The sequence below is a fragment of the Cygnus atratus genome, chromosome 4 (genome assembly GCF_013377495.2).
Source record: "Cygnus atratus isolate AKBS03 ecotype Queensland, Australia chromosome 4, CAtr_DNAZoo_HiC_assembly, whole genome shotgun sequence".
NCBI lineage: Eukaryota > Metazoa > Chordata > Aves > Anseriformes > Anatidae > Cygnus > Cygnus atratus.
In genome coordinates this window covers 9,823,902-9,837,193 of record NC_066365.1, presented here as the reverse complement: position 1 = coordinate 9,837,193, position 13,292 = coordinate 9,823,902, and the positions used below count along the sequence as shown (strand labels likewise).

The 13,292-nt window shown below is 36.5% G+C and overlaps 1 protein-coding gene across 1 annotated transcript in view; it reads left to right on the top strand.

The window, feature by feature from the left end:
- Positions 1 to 13,292, top strand: part of GRID2 (glutamate ionotropic receptor delta type subunit 2) — a 728,283-nt gene that overhangs the window by 572,373 nt on the left and 142,618 nt on the right. The gene's annotated exons all lie outside the window — the stretch shown is intronic.

The window sequence follows — 13,292 nt, the reverse complement described above, 5'->3', positions numbered from 1 at the left end:
ATTTTAGTGATAATTTTTTTACCATCCTTCCTTTTCCATCTTTCTCTGAGTTCTTCAATTAAGTCTATACATTTCTGTTAAAAGTAAGTAATTTATTAGTAACAGTAAGTTATTAAATATTATTATTAACTCTGCCAGTTTCTAACAGTATGATCTTGATCTGGAAAAACAGGAAAGCTTATGTGAAAATAAAATAATAATACCTTTGAATATGAATAGATTTCTTTTCACTGTGATTTGAGAAGTTAACATAAATCTGTTAATTTGTTCTGTTAACCCTTCTAGCCTCTCATGTCTTTCTGGATAGCAGCCATCCCCCTCTTCCATTTTCATTTTGTTATGCCTTCATGTTGAAAAAGACCAGTTCTAAAAATTTGAGATAGCAAATTGCAGCATGTGGGTTATACTACATTGTACTTACCATAGAATCATTCAGGTTGGAAAAGACCTCTAAGATCAACTAGTCCAACCTAACCTAGTACTGAAGTCCACCACTAAACCATGCCACTAAGTTCTAAATCTACACATTTCTTGAAGACCTCCAGGGATGGTGTCTCACGCACTTCCCTGAGCAGCCTATTCCAATGCCGTACAACCCTTTCAGTAAAGAAGAATATTTCATATTATGATATGAAACATTCTGCATTCTAAAAAAAAAAATTAAAATGATTGTGATTAATTTTCCCAAAGCAGTCCTTCAAAAAGTCTTCAAAAACAATTCCCATCATCTGCATCCATCTACTAATCCCTTACCCTTGATAAATTTAATAATTATTGGTTATGTATCTTCACATCTAAAACACTGGACTAGGGAAAGACTCTTTGTCAGAGAGTGTAGTGACAGGACAAGGGGTAATGGTTTTAAACTACAAAAAGGGTAGATTTAGATTAAACATACAGAAGAAATTCTTGACTCTGAGGGTGGTGAAGCCCTGGCACAGGCTGCCCAGAGAAATTGTGGATGCCCCATCCCTGGAGGTGTTCAAGGCCAGTTTTGATGGGGCTTTGGGCAACCTGGTCTGGTGGGAGGTGTCCCTGCCCATGGCAGGAGGGTTGGAACTAGATGATCTTTAAGGTCCCTTCTAACCCCAACTGCGAAGATACTCTGGCTACTCTGAAGATAATGGGAATTGTCTTTGCATAAATAGGAATAAGAAACAATTCTTTGCTCTTTATTCTGAAGGGAACTATAGTAGTGCCTGTGGACATTTGATTCAATGCTCTGGTCTGACTTGGGTTAGCATCTTTCTTTCAACACTTCTAGAAAAGTTTTATTTTGTCTTATTGATTGTCAGTTGTCTCTGGCTTGGACTGGTTCCCCACGTGCAATGAAAGTTTGAATTTTGTGTTTGACAAGCTACTTTTAAGTGCAAGCAACTTGCTGGTGAATTTCTGAAACATATTCTGAGTTCTGAAATGTAGCTCAATGAAAGGTCAGCATAATAACTCCAAACAAATTGAGAGTGTCTTGAATGAACAATTTTCCAAGTACAAATTTAGCTGGATATCCATTTTGTTGATTTTAGTTTATCCTCCTCATTTTCAGCTGTTCAGTTTTATTGAAAGGCAGCTAGGATACAGCAGATATTCTCGTAATATCATTTTAGTTGCAGCGGCTATTAATGAATTATTCATATGAATGTTAAGCCACCAGAAACTAAATGAGATTTGGCCGGTTTGACAATGAATAGGCCAGCAGGTATTCACAAAATCATGTTTCTAAAAAAGCCCCTATTGGTTGAAAAGGCAAAAGTTTGAAATTCCCTGTTTCAACTTGGTGAAAAGTAAAGAGCCTTTTATCAAAGTGCATGAGGCGTAACTTCCTAGTGGCATGAAATACATTTGAGAATTTTAACATGGAAGATACAGCTATCAAATTGAGGTATATATTTTCACGTCTGCATTGATCTGAAAATGCAGGCAGGATGAGGGAAACAACAATAGCAAGTGATACTGAATTATACTTTGCCATACATCCTAGCGTACAATTTCTTGCTATTTATTACTCACGTTGCTTGCAGAGAGCTCGGTGGAATAGAGGCACATTGGTGACCATTGTCTCCAGGTGAGCACTGTGGGAAATGAGAGGGCTGGCAGAAGTGTAGACAAGCATAGGAAAAAGAAATAATAAAAATGCATCATTGGCACCAAGGAAAATGTTATCATGTGTGGAGTAGTTTAATTCTCAATGACTGGCATTAAATGCATGAGCCTTAGTTGTGGAGATTAGGAAAGAAACAAACCTGAAAGTGGACGATATCTTTAGGGACATGAGCTGGCAGGAGGTCTGCGTCTTCAGATCCTTTTTCTAGTGAACTTCCCACTTGGATAGAAAAAAAGATGAAATGTGAGATATGAAGCTAACTTGTGGTTTTAAAGGCTGAGGCTGTCTTTGGGATTTGACCTCCAACACTGGTTTAAACAAAGTGACAAAAGTTCTTAGGAGGAAGCTAGAGTAGCTTTCAGAATGATAGAAAAAAGGAAAGGCATAGAAGAGATGAAATAAGACAGTGTTTAAGTATACTCAGAGGGACAAACAGTGAGAAGTGATAAAGGATTAAAAAATGGCATGACAAAATCGTCCTTAAAATAAAAGATCAACTGCAGCAAAGATTATGTATGGGATACATCGGAAAATACAAAATATTTTATAATCGTGTATAGTCAGAATAGTCTCAAAGATAATTCCCTTTCCCCACATTCACAACAGAATGCTCTGCACTTCTGTGAAGCCTTCTTCATTCTGTTAGGCTGCACTGTCTATGCACCAGTCTAAAATCTTTTTTAAAAGTTTGAATTATGTAATGTATTATACTAAAGTATACGGTGCTCTGTGTAACAATATTGTCAGTATATTGTATTGTGCACGGTAGTGAATTACCCATAGCAGCAGAAAGGTCTTGGGAAGTGGTAACATTAAGAAGCGTTACTTGACCATCAACTGTAGTATTTATGTTTTAAGTAAACATTTTTACTTTTCTACCAGTAAGGGATAAATCTTTCTTTGATGTGCATTTATGACTGTGAGTTTGAATGGCAGAAAAGCTGTAAGTGATGTAGTTTATCTAGAATCTTTTATAAAATCTCTGTATTCCATAACTCAGTAATTTATTTGGTATATACCATATGTGCTATAGTTCAAATATTTAAAAATTATCTAAAGTTTTAGAATATTTCATTGCTGTAAAAATGCATAATTTCCCAGGCAGCAACAATTCTCTGTGCCTTTTGATTTCTATTCCTGTTTGCTGCCCATATCCATCTGTGAAAGAAGGTTGGGGAAAAAAATGGATCTTTTATAGACAAATACATCAGGGAAAATATTCAGTAAAACGGTGGTAAATTATAGCAACAGTGGTAGATGTGTTCATTTCATCGGTAAATGAATGAAATCATCAGGAGCAATGATGCATGACATAATTAGGCTCACTATTTATTATTTTTCATAGTTAACCTAGTTGTTGACAAAAAAGCTGTCATTTGGTATAAGATACTGATGAGAGTGGCTTGCTCCCATGGAGAAGTCAGTTGTTATTGGAATGTCTTTTCACAAGGCAGATTTTCCAATTTAGAAACTTGAGTTCAGACTTCAGGACATGATTCTGGACGAGCATTTACTGTAACTGAAATTTTGACATTAAAAAAAAAAAGTTGTTTACTTTTACAGGTTTTAGTAATAGTTTGCTCATTTCTAATGTAAGGAAGATTCTTTTTAAAAGAAATGGTAGGGACATATGCTGACCTTATTAATTGTTTTTTACTCTCCTAAAATCTTGCTGTTGTATTTTTGAAAATGGAACTAATTGTTCTTTGGTTAGTTAAAAGTTAATATTTTCAAGGAAAGCAAGCTTCGTAGTTGAAGCAAGTGCTTACTTCCCATTGTAAAGTATGCATAGTTCTCAGAGCAACTATTGCAATTTCTAACACCAAGATATGGAGGCATTCAGTCTAAGAAGGCTGTGGACTTTTCATTGTCAGAGGTGTCAAAAAAGAGTAGGTCCATGTTTATACTGGTTAATCTAGGTAGTTTTATCCTGAGTCAGAGGAAAGAAAGTCACATTTAGAGATTCCTTCTACCTGGCATTTCCATAAAATGTTATCTAATTCTAAGAAAATAAAAGAAAATAAAAGCCTTCACTATTTGGGCTAAAATAAAAGTACACACTGAACAAAAAGTTGCCTGTGGAAACGCAGGATAGTAGCTGGAAGAGCTGACTGCAAGTCATTTCATTCACTGCTTGTCTGTATATTCAGCTTTAAAATTATCCAGATTATGTCCTCACTTTTAAGAGATAGGTTGGTATTACAGGAACAAAACAACATAGTAACTTATATAGATAATTTTGACTAAGGAGACAGGTTCACAGGAGCAGTTCATGTTGATTGGATTCTGCTAGGAGACGTTAGTTAGAATTATAAATAATTTAGATACTATTAAATATATAGTGTGCAGTGATTGTAATAGTGATGTTATCCAGGCTCCATATAATGTTTTTTTTATACTGCTTCTTAAACAAAGATTTCATTTTATGAAGGTACTTGTTAGAAACCATTTAAATCAAAAACAAAAAACAAAAAACAGACACTTTCATTGCAGTTCTAAGGTTGATGATGTTATGTCTTGCCCTTCACAAATAGACTTTAATTTCTGAAAATAAGGAAAGAAATCTAGACTTAATTTGAGCAAGATACTGTCAGAAAGCAAGGAGATAGTGCTGGGAGATTTTAGCTTCACAGTAAGAAAGTTTTTTCCTGAAGTTCCCTGGTTTTTAGCATAGGCTCTCAAGCAAATAGAAACTTTAAGGCCAGGAGGTGATAATAAATACATTATGTGGCAGTTATAATAATTATGAACATTTAAGCAGAGACCAGTGCGTGATTTCTCCCTCATCACCTTTTTTGCATACTTACTCAGCATAGCAAATAGTGTCTGCTGTTTTTCTAGTTTGCTTTCCCAATTCAATATTTTAGAATCTATTAGCATATGAAAGTTTCTCCTTACTCTCTGGTGCCTTCTGGCTCCGACCGTACACATCATATTTCTGCAGAAGCACAAACTTCCAAAATACACAGTCATGCCGTACATTGAATTAAGCCCAAACTCTCTGTTCTGTGCTAGTCAGCTGGGATGCTCGTCCCTCCCAGACCTCTATGATCTTGCCTCTGCCCTTTTATTGTCTGTATTTCTACACTACTCCTCCTCTCTGTGCATGCAAACAGCATGCAATCACTACATGTAAGATCAGTGTATTTAATATACTTGGGTGCTTAATGAAAAAAATGAATCTGTTAATCAGATTGCAGAGAAAGGGGCAGCATTAAAGCAATGAGGCAGAGAGAAAGAGTGGTATTTGTGCATTTCCTTCTCAGGGACTGAGAATGATGACCCACAAAGAAAGATGGAAGAAAATAAGGTTCCTAAATTGCATTGTGCCCCTGGCTATCTGCCCTGCCTCTCTTTGTGAGGGTTGCAGTCTCTGTTTAAGGTTACTTTACCAAGCAGAAAATGGTGACAGAAGCCATTTCAGCTGTTCCCTTTCAATCGATCAGTGTTGATAACTGAGCACCGTAATTAGTGCACAGGCAATCATCAAGGCAGAGTGTGCTTTGATTAGGTATTCCTCACTTTGTCAGAGATTTAGTTTTGTTGTAGTCTGCTCCCCATAATCCTCCCATTCCATTTTCCCCTGTCTCCAAACACTTCCATGTGTTTTTGGTTTTCTGTTAAAAAACACATTGATCGCTCCATGAATTTTTCATTATCATTAAATTACAAGTGGTAATGTACCCCAGTGAGGCTTCATCGAGATATTAATAATTCTAATGATAATATAAAAACAGAAACTAGTATCCCCTGATAGAGATAGAGCCTGTCTTTCCATTTCCTCTTCCTCTTATCATGCCTGTACAAGGACCAAATTGAAATCAATAACTAACTGGGCACAAGTTATGTTTAATAGCTGGTTTATGTCCCTTTGAGTTATACCTAGTTATATTAAAACAGGTAGGTCATAAACCTTACAGTTATTCACATTGTACATGCCTACTGTGATCCTTTGTATTACAAGTATTAATCTCAGAGCAGCTGGAGAACCCAGCTCCTTTTATTTTTCAGTTAATATTTGAAATTAATTTTTCTAAAGTAGTAGGTGCTATGCACAAGGTGAGATGAGTATCAAGGAATTCAAATGCTTTGGGACCCGGCTGGGACCACAGTTTGACAGTGAGTTAGATGCAATGCACAATGTGGTAGGGCCAACCTAACTCACCTGTCTGTCAAGGGCTACTGCTCAAGGCTCCTTAGCTCTTCTCACTGACCCTCACCCATCTCTTCTGTTGGGCATATTTGCATTTCAGGGAGATTCATATAGTTCACAGAGCACACAGAAAGTTTGGCTTTTAAACATAAAGAGGTTCATACACTGATTACAATTATCCTTGCATACTATGCAAGACAGAAAAGGAGGTGAACTTCACGAGAGTACAATGTCCTGAAGTATTATGTGAATTTGCTGTGAATAGGAGCTCTTGAATGGCTGCTGGAGGAAGTATAATGTAGCTCCCAGCAGGTTAATATACCTGTACTACAGTTTGGCTAAATCCAGTATCTGAGCTTAGCTATGTTAAAACTAGCATTGTGATCTTTAGGCATACTCTAAAACACTCCAATCGATTCCAATCTCAATCCATATTCCTATCATATAACTATAATGGTTCAGAAAGAGCTATTAGGTGCATTAAGTTATTGTGAATTAAAATCAATACACAAAGCTTGGCTGCATCCTAATAGACCATTGCAATAGATGGCTTTGAAAGAAGCCTTAATCCTGTTGCAGAGCAATAGGAGATATTGGGGGGGTGGGACGGTGGCTAGCATTTTTCATTTGTTTGTTCTAAATAGCACTAGTCCAAATAGCAAAATAAATCCATAAGCTACTGTTTGATTCTGGAAATATATATATATATTATTTAAGGTACTGTTTATTCATTAATGTGAATGAACAAACTCAAACTCATGCCTTGTTGAAGATGATAATAAAACTGTTATTGAAAGAAGTGAGACGAAGTACATGCATAAGGACAGTGGCAAGTGAAGGCCAAATTTAAAATATCCTTCCTTTAATATTTTCTTCAGCTTTTAGGACATGAACTAGCTTCTTGCTGTAGGCAAGGGTACTTTTTTGTTAGTACAACCAACTTTCTAATTAGTCTGTTTGAAAAGCAGAGAATCTGAGAAAGGTGGATTTAGGTGCCAATATTGTGACATAGCCCATTGGCACAATAGGATATTGAAAGAAAATAATACTTTAATTATCCAAGATTTTGTAGGTTTGAAACCTTCATCTTTCTTTTAGTGTTATTAAGGGGTGGGGATTGTGTTATGTTTTGCAGCAACTTTTATAACCGTTGCTAGTGGGAGAATTTCTGTAATGAGAGAATTAAATGTTTCAATTAAATTTTGGTCATTGATTCTAACATGAAGTAATGTACATTACTGTTCAATTAAAAATAACAAGCTGCTGTGCTGTTCCTAGCCGAATACAATGCCCTAAACAGTGGTCAATAAAGCAGTTGAGGAAATTAAGTATTTGGGGCTACTTATTTCACTAAATTCTTTTGGGGAAAGAAATGCAAAATAGCTAATATTTAAAAGTGGGGGATTAGTTCTTTCATGAGTCAAGAAAAAAAGTAATTATGTGTAGCAACAAGACAAAAGCATCCTGTGCTTGAAAATGTTTTAGTTATGGTTCATGATGCCTTCTTAGTGCTTCTTGTCAGTTCTAATGGCTGTGCTTGGTCATCCAGCAGCCATTGGAAGGGTGTTGAGTGATCCAGTAATGAGAGTGAATTTCACTCTTGGGAGCAGTTTCTTAGCATTTGCCAGGTGATAGAAGTTTTTAAGTGTCACAGTGAATATTCACGCCATGTGATTGCTGAGGCTCTGCTTGGGCTATGTGAATCATTTAGTGTGCCTGTCCACGGCTCCTAGGGTCAGTGCTGAACACAGATTGACAGTCTCACCCACAACTGAGCTTGATTTCTTGCTTCAGTTTTTTCCTCTCTCTTCCTATTTTTGCTAGAAAAGAAGGGAAGATGTAATGAATACAGAGTTCCATTTAATGAATACAGAGTGTCAATATTAAAGTATTATATCCCAGTGTGTTCAGAAAATTCTGATGAGTAGACACAGAGGTCATTTTCATACGCTTTATGAATTCTAACCACCCATATAATTACCTAATTTTTAAACTCTCTTCCAAGCACAGTAGAAGCACATAAGGCCATCCATCTGCAGTCTGAGTTGAGCCTCAGTGAGTGTTGTAAATCCCAGCAGAGATCAGTTTCTCTGATCTGACAAGCCAATAATTTTTTGTTCACTTACTAATTTCTGTAGAGCCTCCTGGCTAGGAAGTTTTTCTCCCCACAGTAAGCGGAAAAGAGGATTCAGCTGGGCAGGAGAATAATACCAAACATTTTATTTTGCTTTAGCTTTTCCTTTTATGAAGAGTGTCCTGTCTTTTTTTCATCATTTATATCATCAGAAAAAGCATAAGACTGCCATAAATGAGCATAACAGAGCAGTTTATGATGGCTCCATATATAGTTTCTGTCCTGAAATAAGTCTCAACTTAAGGCCACAGAATCCACCGTTGTAATTACAGAGAAAATCTGTCCTGTTGCATGTTAAATGATCATTAACAGGTGGGCTGAGACCACCACTTGGTTGTAAACAGGTCACTGAATGCAAACTTTCCTTCCTTTCGTATTTAGTGAGAGTGTTGTGTTGAAGATTTGAATGGTGCTTTTCCTGTTCTTTCAAGAGGATTTTCTGTAATTTTTCCAACAAGAGAGAATCTATCCAAAAATACCAGATCCTCCAAAATTTGTTTTCACAGAACAGCTAAAATACACCTATCAAAGCTTGGAGTTTAAAGTCGCTATTCTACTTTCTATTAAAAATCATCCTGAGCCATCTGGGTTTAGGGATGTATTTTTCCATACATGTAAATTGTCCCTGAATGCTCCACAAGCAATCATTCTCTTGCTCTCCTTCCCTGCCACCTCTAAGGACTGAATTTAATGCTTGACTTTACCACCACCCTCTGTAGCACAGTTACAAATTGCTGTTACTCTCAGATTGTCTAACTTGTTAAAACAATCAAGTTGAACTCAGAGTAATTGTTCTTTTCTGGTATTTAGCTTGAGTATTACTCCTCCTGTTTCCAAATGTGAAGGTCCCCTCTGCCCAAAAGCTTGTCTCTTGCTTTTATTTTTAGCTTTATAAGGTGGTAAAGTAGAGGAAATAAAAAGATTACTTCAGGCCTACAGTCACACTGTTACTTACAAACTATTGGTATGTGTCTGAGAATTTCATCAGAGTAAATAAAAACTATATTTTGTATTCTTAATCCTAGACTCTTGAAGCACTTAAAAGAACCTTGTGTTGCTTCATTTTTATGTACACCAGAACCTAAGTCCTGAATTAGGTAGCTGTTGGCCATTTATCTCATTGGAAAAAAGCAACGAAGTGCAGCATTTCTTTCCACTAATCTTACATCCAGACTGCTCCAAGCTCTATGCTTTCAACCTCTGATTTCCACTGATTTTTTTGTTTTGAAAAAAAATCTCTATCCCCTACTTATCACTTTTAAAATTCAGGGCACAGTTTGAGGGCTGTTTCAGCTGTGTGGTATTTTTGTGCCTGTATTGCCCTGCAATCCATTCACCCTGCACGAGTCCAAATTACAATCTCTGCTGTTAGGTTGTGGTTTTACCCTGGCAAGTCCTTTCAAGGGTGAAACTTTTATCTCCTGGGTCAAGGCATCTTCCTTTTGGATCCCAGATTCCTTCGTTCTCATGTAATTCTTGCTTTCCACTATTTGATCTTATTCTCTTAAACTCATGGTTCACCACAACACAGATATATATGTAAATGCAAATGTTTTAAAGCATTAAACAGGCTAAAAGGAAAACCTCTGGCTAATGCGTTTCTTCCTGACCCAGCACACTTGGATTCAGTTCTCAGATGTACAGGCCCTGCAATCTGTGCATTCCACTTCTGCACATGGAAAATGGTGATGATAACTCTTTTCTTCCTCAAATGAGTATTTCAGTGATAAACACTAATTTGTGAAGCTCAAATAACACTATGTTGAGCATCTGAAGATATGTTCAGGTAAGTCGTCTGAGCTGATTAACCATCCTCTGATACCAAAAGGACCACGTTCTTGGTATTTCCCTCACTGCTGCTTGTACAGTCTTACTCCATTGCTTGTACTGGCTCTGGCATTTGTCTGGACCCCTGGTGATCAGATCAACTCACTCAACAAAAATGGAGTAGATTTGTGGATGAAGAGTTGAATTACTTTATTAAAGGAGCCAAGGATCACCAGAGCTATTGCATAAGAGTGTAGCAAGTTCTTAAATTATATCAGTTGTAAAATGCATCCTGTTCCTAAATTACATCTTGATATGTAGCATCTTCCTTTAAATATTTATAACCCTAATAAATTGTCAAGTCTTCTTGCAAACTTGATCTCTGCTGTCCCAGAGTCATTTCATCTTTCCCAATCCTTTTCTGTGTTATGTTGTCTTAATCTTGGGTCTGCCGTTAGCCTTCCTAAGGGCACTATCCAGCTTCTGTTGCTTTAGGGGATAATTATTCCTGGAACCAGACTTTGCCTTCTTACAGTTGTAAAAAGCAATGTCCACAGCTTCACTTACTATAAATGTTACCTGGTTGCTGCTGACTTTCATTTCCCTGTGGGCATTATGGGCTGTGTAAAATCCTTTGATCCCATTGAGTATTAAACACACCCTCCTCTGTATCAGGGCAGCACACTTAGATCCCAAGTAAACACCAGGTAGTGATGACCATGGAGCTATTTTGAGAATGAGTCCTAACCAGGGGCTTAGTAGTGCTGCATTCAGTTACAGAACGACAGAATCCCAGAATGGTTGAGGTTGGAAGGGACCTCTGAAGATCGTCTAGTCCAAGCCCCCTGCTGAGCAGGATCACCTTGAGTACATTGTGCAGGATGGCATCCAGGCACGTTTTGAATATCTCCAGAGAAGGAGACTCCACAGCCTCTCTGGGCAACCTGTCCTAGCACTCTGTCACTCTCAGTTAATGACAAGGAGACACACTAGGAGTAAAGTAGAAGGAAAATAGCTCCTCAAGATTCACCATTGCACTTGGTTGCCTGTGGAAGAAAAGACATCCCCTAAATATATCTGATCAGGATTCAATTAATTGGGGTCCAATGGAAGCTTCACCACTGATGTGAATTTAGCCACCTCCAAACTCAATAGCTAGCATGTGAGTGCTGGCCACCTGCTTTGTACAAGCTTATTTTTTATTCCCATTATTTTTCTGTTGAGTAGGTGAGAAGTGTATTGGCTGTTTTTGCTTTGTGTATTTTCTTTTTAAACGTTCTTTCTCCAGGATGGAAGTAATCATTTTTAACATCAATATTGTAGCAGTATGTATCTCTTTCCATAGGGAGCTCACAAAACACTCTCCCAGTATACAAAAAAAAAAAAAAAAAAAAAAAAAACAGCTGGCGTAGTTTCAGCTTGCGGCATTGATGGCAGAAAAAAATCAAAACAAATACTTTTGTCCTGTTTCAGTGCCTTCTGAGAATTGTAAACAATTACATAAAGAAAAAAAAAGTAGCAATATATTTGTTTGGTTTTCTTTGGAATATGTTTAAATATTTTACTGCTCCAGGCTTCAGCAGAAATTGGGAAATGTTAGTTGCTTTGCATACAGATATTTGACCGTTTATATTTCAATATATGTATAACTCACTGGACATTTTTTTTTTTTTGGTAAAACTCTCAACAGCAAACAGTATTACATAGCTTAATAAAAGTCTGAAATTAGCCACAAAAAATTCATTTTAAAGAGTGCTTTAAATCGGTGCAATTAGCAATTGCTTTTTAACAAATTGAATAAAAATGTAATTTATGAACAACTATTTTCTAATAACTCAGAAATAATAAGAAAAAATCCTTTCTAATATGAAAATTTTCAATATCTGAAATATCCTTTGCACACATAGATCTTTAGAATTTTGTGCCAAATATGCTTAGATTGATAAATTACAATTTTTTTGTGGAAACATTTTTGTATTAGTTTGAGTATATATGTAGGAAATCTCTCATCCAAATAATCAGAAAAACTACATTCAGTCTGTGTTTTCATCTACGAGAGGCTTTCATCAACTTAGTCTCAATTCCTTTAATGTTTCTGGAACCCAGTCACTGGAAAACTACTTTAAAAATTCACTTGCATTTGCTGTCCTCCATTTTTATTTCATTTGGCTGATCTTGGATAATTTGGAAGAAGGGAATTGATTCTGACAACTGGGAAATAGTACCTTGATGGGCAGTCAACCTTCCTGGGTTATGTTCGTTTGTTTGTTATGGGTTTTTGTTTGTTTTTGGTTGGTTGGTTGTTTTAGGGTGGGTATTTTTGGTTGCTTTTTTGTTTGTTTGCTTGTTTTCTGATTTTCCTGAAGACAGAAAAGAACAGCCTGCCAGGAAAGTCTCCTTGCTTGCTTTGTTGGCAGCATCCTCAGCATATGGCTATCCTCATGAATGTTAACTTAATCATTTAAATGTGGTGCTTTTTTATTCCAAGTTCCTATCTCCTGCACTTTAGAGGTACCTGTTCAGAAAGAATGGCATACTAGGAAACTAAAAATACTCTTGAATTTGTGAGTAGTACTTTGGCTTCTGAGGTATTGACAGAGTTGAGTCGTAGAATACTAAAATAACAAAAAAAAGAAAACAAAAAAAGGTTCATTGAAACACTAACAAAAATGCCTCTGGAGATATGTTTAGAGTTTGGGACACAAAAGCTGTTCTGTTTTCTTCTGTATGCTCATGGTTTATGTAAACTGGGAAGAAATGGTGGCAAGGTTGCTTTGTGTGCTTGTAATTGTCACAGAACTAGAATTTTACACCTCCAAATAGATCTTTCTGGTAAACTCATAGTAAATTACAGCGTAATGCAAAAGATTAAAGGGAAGAAATGTATCATATTTTGAAGAAAAAAATACACTAGTGTTACAGAGTCATCGTGAATTTTTTCAGGGTTTTGATGACTTTGTTCTGCTCAGGTAGATCAGGCAGATGTTCTCAGAGAAAATGAAAAACAACCATGAGATCTACCTATGGCAAATGTATTTCAGTGCTCAGAAATATAATCTTTTTTTGTGTTTTATTTTACGAAGATGTGAAAGGTAATGTCTAGAAATTAAATACTCAACAGGAAGAATAATACA